Source organism: Petaurus breviceps, unplaced genomic scaffold, assembly GCF_028583685.1.
Source record: "Petaurus breviceps papuanus isolate PSGF00001 unplaced genomic scaffold, PetGlider_PUasm1.0 90731, whole genome shotgun sequence".
NCBI lineage: Eukaryota > Metazoa > Chordata > Mammalia > Diprotodontia > Petauridae > Petaurus > Petaurus breviceps.
Genome location: NW_027187325.1, coordinates 5106021 through 5113842, shown reverse-complemented (window position 1 = coordinate 5113842; position 7822 = coordinate 5106021). Strand labels below are relative to the sequence as shown.

Sequence of the window (7822 nt, the reverse complement as noted above, 5' to 3'; positions counted from 1 at the left end):
AACAATGGAAACACTAAACAAGAACTACATCCCATTTTTATGAACAAGAAAATGGAAGTTCAGGGAAGTGGCAAGTAAAGTTACATCTAATAAATAGCAAGTCTGGGGTTGAATCCAGGTCTTCAGATGTCAAGTTTTACACATTTTCTACATCACCACATCTAATAGCCTTGAGGTTATATTTCATGTGTCTCCAGCAAATTCATCAGATAATAACATATCAACCACTTACTATTATAATGTCAAGAATTCTAGATAAGGAGTTAGAAACATCGGGGTTTGAATTTTACCTTAGAACCTTAAAAGCTGTGAGACCAGGACAAGTCATTTAAACTCTCTGAGCCTCAGTTTACACATCTGCAAAATAGATATAACAATAGCAACTCTCATATGTATAAAAACCACTTAGTAAACTTTACAACTCTAGATAAATGTAGATTGTTATAATCTTCCCTTTAGATTTCAAAGGGGGCATTATTAATTTATGTATTTATTTTTAGAGCCAAGAAGGAGTCTTCCTATCTCAGAAGTCTATACATTCTTTTTATACAGATACATATGTTCCCTTAGCCTATAGTACTCAGATAGGGTACAAAGGTCATACAAAGATAGTGTGGATATGGAAAGTAATCTAGTAGAGATGTGGTGAGTGCAGAGATTGAGGAGATTAAGTTTAATAAATCACCAGTATGTTATGTTTTATCCAAAATTCCTCTTAAATCAACTTTATTCCCCATCTAGGAACATAGGAAGATGATCAGTTTTTTTGGTTTAGAAATGCAACTTTAAAAAGAAAAGAAAAAATTTACATTTTGATTCAGATTTCAAAGGTAACCTGAAAACATCACCCTAGAAGTCATTATGGTATAGTGGACAAAACAATTACATAGGATGATCTCTGAGGTCCCGTTTTAAAGCTCATATTCTATGACTCTGGGATTGTGATCTTGATGTTTAATTTCATTTTTGGCATGCTGTCACGTGTGTGCTTGAGCAAGTCACTTTTTCTCAGGGACACAATCTTTTCAAGTTTAAATGAGGTGTTTCAATGTGATGATTTAAGGTCTCTTCATGCTGTAAGATTCTATGGTCTTAACACTCTGTGACGCCTTTTGACCAATGGTATTAATCGGGTTCATGGAGAAAATAGTCTCAAATCAGAATGGGGCACTGAAGGAAGGCAGCAAAAGGACAAGACTGTCAAGTAAGAACTTAGAAAAGTAGAGAGACAGAATAAAAGAACAGCACATTATCTGATCATGCTCTATGGTATGTAAGAAGGGCTAAACTCTCTAGATACCAATTTAGCACCTCTGAAAATCTATTTATATATGAAAACCTCTACTATATTCTCTGTAAAATAAGTTATTATGCATTACATTTGAATAATACTATTAACTTTTCAAAACACCTATTATTTTATTCATAAAACAACTTTATCAACATAGTGGATAAGTGTTAATGTTTCCATTTTATAGATTTGGAAACTAAGGACCAGATGGGTCCAGTTCCCCAAAGCCACATAGGCCAGGATGCCATCCACTAGTGTATGTTCTCTCTCATTTTAATTATTTTTCCTTCCTGCTTATTTCTTTTTAAATTTCCTCTCATTACATATCTTTTCTCCCTTCTTTCTATTCACCCCAGTCTGGTTTTTATTACCCATGAGAGGCATTCAGGGCTATTCAGTTTGCTGAGCCCTGGTTTAGAGAAGGGAGCAGGGGCTCTGTTCTTCAGCCATCCCTGCAATTTTCTCTTTTCCTCCCTCCATATTACTGGCCCCTCAGGTCTCTTCCCAGGACTATTTCTCCCTTTGCAGTGCAAAACAAAGCTTCGGGGCCCTATCAAAAGAAAACAGAGTGGCAGGAGGCAGCACAAGAGTAATTTCTTTCCTCCTAATATGATTCCTTAAGTATGTTTCAGCTACCACTTGGGTACAACTAGAACCTTTACAAGCTGATGCAAATGAAAACAGTTGGGCTTCAGTTAGCTGTGTAAACATCTCCCAGAACACACAAGAAGGCTCCATGCACCTAATAGAAGTCAAAGAGCTGCCAAAAACAACATCTGATGCATTTTTATAACCTAGTCTGTAGAAAAGTGTAAAGTTTCCACAAGACTTGCCCTACAGAGGTAGAAATCCCCCAGCAGAGAGCGAGGATAGAAAAAATCAGTCAAGGTAGCGCCTCTGGACAGAGGCCATGTCCTGACTTTGTTCCAACACAAATTTTTAAAGGGCAGAATTTGATGACTGGGTGCCCTGGAAGTATAAAATGTATGATCAAAATATCTAGAAGAGTTTGTGGGCAGGTAACAAAAGACATGTATTCTCTCTTATTGTTCTCCTTAAGACCATGGAGAAAAAAAAAGGAAGGTAATTTTCTCTTCCCTTTATTCCACTCATCCATTTTTTCCTATTCCTGGGTTTTCTTATATTCCCCATTTAATGTCTCGAACCATTTTCACATCTAGAATCCTATAAAGGAAAATATTTTCATATCTAGAATAATTATCTGCTTTAAGATTTAAAAAGAACTTTGAAATCATCTGGTTGTTCAACCATCCCCTTTTGTTCAACAGGAGAGAGAGAGAGAGAGAGACAGAGAGACAGAGAGAGAGAGAGACAGAGACAGAGAGACAGAGAGACAGAGAGACAGAGACAGAGAGAGACAGAGACAGAGAGAGAGAGAGAGACAGAGAGAGAGACAGAGAGAGAGAGAGAGACAGAGAGGGAGAGAGAGAGAGACAGAGAGAGAGAGAGAGACAGAGAGAGAGAGATCGAGCGCACCGGCCCTGGAGACAGAAGGACCTGAGTTCAAATCGGGCCCCAGACACTTAACACTTATTCGCCATGTGACCTTGGGCAAGTCACTTAACCCCAATTGCCCAGCCTTCCCCCCAAAAAAAAGAAAAAGAAAGTATAAAAAAGAAAATTGAGGTATATGGAAATCAAACCATTTGATAATTCTCACATCAATAATAAATGGGAAAGCTAGGATTAGAATACAGGTCCCTTGACTCCCAGTCTCTTGTTCTTTATGGTGCTTTGCTACTGTACCCTGCTGCCTTTATATTTTAACTATTATCTCATTTACCCTGTGCAAAAAAACACAACTGTAATATTATGTCTAGTTCACAAGTGAAATAGCAGCTAATGAAAGGTTGAATTAGTTGCCCAAGGCCACATGGGCACCAGAGCCATTATTACTACCCAGGTTCCCTAAGTTACAGTCTTTGCTCATTCTCCTAAACCACATATAAGATCTAGGATCCTATAAGGTCTCATTCTCCTCTAATTTTAAACCTTTAATACTGTTACCCTTCACCCTGCAAAAGAGAAATTCCAAAATACTTGGAATTTTATATATGGAATTCTATCTTTCACTGTATTCATGATATAATTAGAGTTGTACAGAGGGAAAATCACAGTAAGAATTCTAAGTCCAGAAGGAATATGAAGGAAAAAGAAAACAAAAAACAAAGCACCAGTAAGTCATAGGAAGAGGTGTAGTGATTTTTCTAAGAGAAATGAGGAGATACACAGGAACAGAAAAAAAAATATCAGGTTGACAATCAAAAATAATTAAAATTTAAAGAATAATGTAGAAGATAAGGAAATTGTTTAGAAGAAAATAATATTTTCCTGTCTTCTGAGCCATTTTCTAAAGCATGATGCCTACACTCCAACCATCCTGTTCTAACCTCTCCCCATGGAAGAGGATGAATTCTTTTCCTAGATTTGGTGATTGGGATCCTGGGTTTTCATAAGTTTACCTATGCTTCTCCAAAACCAGGTCTCCCCATCATTCACTGCATATTTCCAAATATAGGTGTATTCTTCTTCCTAGGTCCCCATTACGTGTTTTTTTCATTCATTAAAATATAAGCTTCTTGAGGGCAGAAGCTCTGTTGCTTTTGTCTTCTTATTCCCAGTGCCTGGTAATAATAATTAATAATAATAATTAATAATGAAAATAGTATTTATATGGTACTTTAAGATTTGCAAAACGCTTTAAAATGATTATCTCATTCAATCTTCACAACATCCCTGGGAGATGTATTATTAATATTGTCCTCTTTCTCAGATGAGGAAAATGAGGCAGATGGGGATGAATTAATGTGTCCAGGGTCTCATGGCTAGTGTTTGAAGTCACATTTGAATGCATGTCTTCCCAACTCCAGTTCTCACACTCTAGGCACTATACCACCCACCCATCTCTAGGTATACAGTAGGTGCTCAGGAAATGCTTGTTGATAAATGGATTCATTCCTCCTCATATTCCAATGAATTATATTTTCTAAAACATTTATTATTACCTAGAACAAAATCAATTTCAAAGGTTTATAGAGTTCAGAACTGCAAGAGATAATAACAACTTTATAGCTCAACTCCTTTCATTTAACAGAAGAGGAAACTGAGGCCCAGTGAATTTAAGTGACTTGACAAGTCACATGAGTAAAGAAGTGTCAGAGCCAGGATTCAGAGCCAGTCCCCTTCCTCTAATCCAGAGTAATTCTCTTTACACTATATTTCTTCCAGTTCCCTTAAGGAAAAGAAAAAATGAAGTTCCAATATTTATTTAAAAGCAATCTTTTGGTCATTTATATCAAAAAGTTAGACAATGTAAATCAAATTCCTAGAAGGTATATTGTTGTTTAGTCACATCTGACTTTTTGTGACTCTGTTTTGGAGTTTTCTTGGCAAGATACTGGTGTCATTTGCCATTTCCTGCATTCTCTCAATTTACAGATGAGGAAACTGAGGTAAACAGAGCTAAGTGACCTGCCTAAGGTCACACAGCTAGTAAGTGTCTCAGGTCAAAATTGAACTCAGGAAGAAGAATCTCCCTGACTCCAGGTCCAGCACTGTATCCACTGTGCCATCTAGCTGCTGTCCTAATATGTATATAAAGTACTATTCTCTGAATATTAAAAAAAAGCCTAGGGTATATTCATAAATTAAGGTTTAGAGATAGAAGGGAGCTTAAATGCCATCTAATGCCTCCTCTTGAATTAAAAAAAAAGAAACTGAGTTGTGAGGAGTTAAAATAAGAGAGGGACTCAAGTTGCATTATATGTTAAGTGGCAGAGGAGGGATTTGAAATTTGATTCGTTGAGGTCAAACCCTACATACTTTTCATTGAAGTGTGCTTCTGCCTCCTTGTCTTCAGTGAACCTAGATCTAGGTGGAGACAATGAACCTGTATAAAAAAAGTCTTTTAAAATGTAGAACTTTAAGGTTTGCAAAGTGTGTGCCTCACAAAAATGTGTGAACAGATATGGAAAGACTCACACCTACAATATATGTGTGACTGTATTTGCTCTAGAAGGCCAAAATATTATTTATTATTCATTTAATAAACATTTATTTCTAAGCTCCAAGCATAGAAACATGCTTTAACAATACAAGTGTCAAATGAGAGGAACAAATAAAACAGGAGTTTGAAACAATTCTTCAACCTTCACAGCCTCTATGGTTGGTTTCCATACAATAAGTTATACCAGCATAAGAGAGATGCAGAAGCTTCACTTTTTACAAAAGAAAGGTAAAGTCAAAAAGCTATGAAAGTTTAGAGGAAAATACCCATGACATGCTGCATGTGGCTCTAGTCCAATGTAGAAATAAATGGGGAAAAAATTAAAAGTATTATGCTCATATTTTATAACAGAAAAAAAAGAAAACAATTATGTTTGAAAATATATTGGCCCTTTTTGGCATCCATCAAGGCCAGTTTGGCTCTCCTGGTCTGGAATGCAGCTGGGAGCTCTGGGCAGCCCATGAAGAGAAGGGTGCCAGTGGTGGATCCCAGCTTGGTGGATCCCCACCAGCCCTTCCATGACACCTGCTAGGTCCATGGGCCTGGGAGCTATCTGGCCCACTGGACCCCCAGGGACTTGGGCTGTGCTTCCCCTTCACAGCCAGCTTTCCTTGCTAACCCTGTATCCAACATGGAGATAGCCTATGGGTGCAGCCTGGCAAGGAGCTGGTGGACAAGAATATTGAGCCCTTCATTCCTGTCACCAAGCTGAAGTATTACTTTGCTGTGAACACTGTGTATGTGGGGAAGAAAGTGGGGCTCTTGGTGTTTCCCTATCTGCACCAGGACTGGGAGATACAGTACCAAAAGGACGTGCCTGGAGGTTTGGCATCAATGCCCCAGATGTCTACATTCCAGCTATGGCCTTCATCACATGCGACCTTGCTGCTGGCCTGGTGCTGCGGACGCAGGACAAGTTCTTCTCCGACCTCCTGGGTCTGCAGGTTAGCTCAGCCCTGGCTTGGCTCACAGTGGAGGTGCCAACCACCCTGAAGAGTCTCTACCTGGTCACTGTCAACACAGACCTCACCACCATGGACCTGCTGGCCTTCCTGGGGTACAAGTATGTAGGGATGATTAGTGGGGTCATGATTGGCCTGCTCTCTGGGAGGACTGGTGCTCAGCTGGCGTTGCGTGGCCATCTTTGTCTTCATGATCCAGACCCTTCGACTGAAAATCCTATCCATAGTGGCAGCTGAAGGTGTCCTGGTGCAAGGGGCTGTGCATGTACCTGACCATAGCCAATGTGGCCACCCAGCCCCTCTTCATGCACTGGCTCTGGTGAGGGGCTGCTGAAGCTGCTCAGGCCTGGAGTGGGGATTGGAGAGGACCAGGCCTCTCACCTCTGCAAACGTGAGAAGCAGGAAGTGGAGTCCCTTGGAGGGCCTGTGGAGGAGGCTTGGGCGTTCAGCAGTCAGGACTGAGCTGTCAGGGCTCCATTCTCCCTCTCCCCACAAAGTCCCAAGCCCTTTGAGTGGAACCTGCCATGCCTTCTCCATAAAGATTCATCTCCTCCTTGCCTATTATGCTTGAGAGAAAGAAAGGAGAAAACAATGTTTAAAGAATTAAGCGATCTGAGTTCTAGTTGTTTTAACCTTATGTTTGATCTTGTATGAGTCATGTGGCCAATCTAGACCTCTCTTTCCTAACCTATAAAAGGCTCATCTTAGATAATCTAAAAGCTCCAATACAGCTAGACTGTTCTCTGATTTAAAAGTTCTTCCCAGAAGGAATCTGAATTGTCCCGTTCCCTGCCCCCCACCTCCACCCCACCCCATGCAGAAACTTTTAAAAGAAAGTTACTGGGTCTTGGGTTTGTCTTTTGGGAAAGGTAAGAATGTTAGTAATGATTTCCTTTACTTTACAAGCAGTGTTAAGATGGAATGGAACCTTGATTGTCAAACATCTTTTAGTGTGATTAGGTTAAACATCATGGTGATTTTTGTGTTGGGAATAGATATGTTTTAAAGACAGTTCGCTTAGTTCTTTTGTACTTTTGAAATCCTAATACTGAAGAAAATATAAAGAGAAGAATGCATAGATGACATTTCTAAAGCTAATGCTTCAGGGGATAGCTGCTTCAATGTTTTTGTTTTGTTTTTGCTTTTTTTAGGAGAGAAAAAAGTCACACTGCTTCACATAAAACAATGTATTATCCTTCAAAAACTTTTCTAACTTCAAAAAATGTGCTCCATATGCCTAGAACTGCCTGAAAAGAATAATTTATTTTCTTTATCTAAAGAATACTCACTACTAATGCCAAAAATATGTCCCAAAATCGAAGATATCCAAATTAAAAATCAATTGGCCAACCTCATCAGGACATAGGTAGAATCAGAGAGATTTATATTCTCAGTTCACATGTATGTGTTGACTGGAACAGGAAAGGTACTATGGGTAAGAGTCCATGTGTTCATAGATATCCAAATGTTTTTCATGTCCTGAGCAATCTGTAACTCTTTTCCTAGAAAGGGCTTCCCTGTTCTTCCTTCATGGTCTTAGTA

The 7822-nt window shown here is 39.0% G+C and overlaps 1 pseudogene; it reads left to right on the top strand.

Moving 5' to 3' along the window:
* The first annotated feature begins 5649 nt into the window (after positions 1-5649).
* Positions 5650-6603, top strand: LOC138145231 (protein YIF1B pseudogene; annotated as a pseudogene).
* Positions 6604-7822: the final 1219 nt, after the last annotated feature.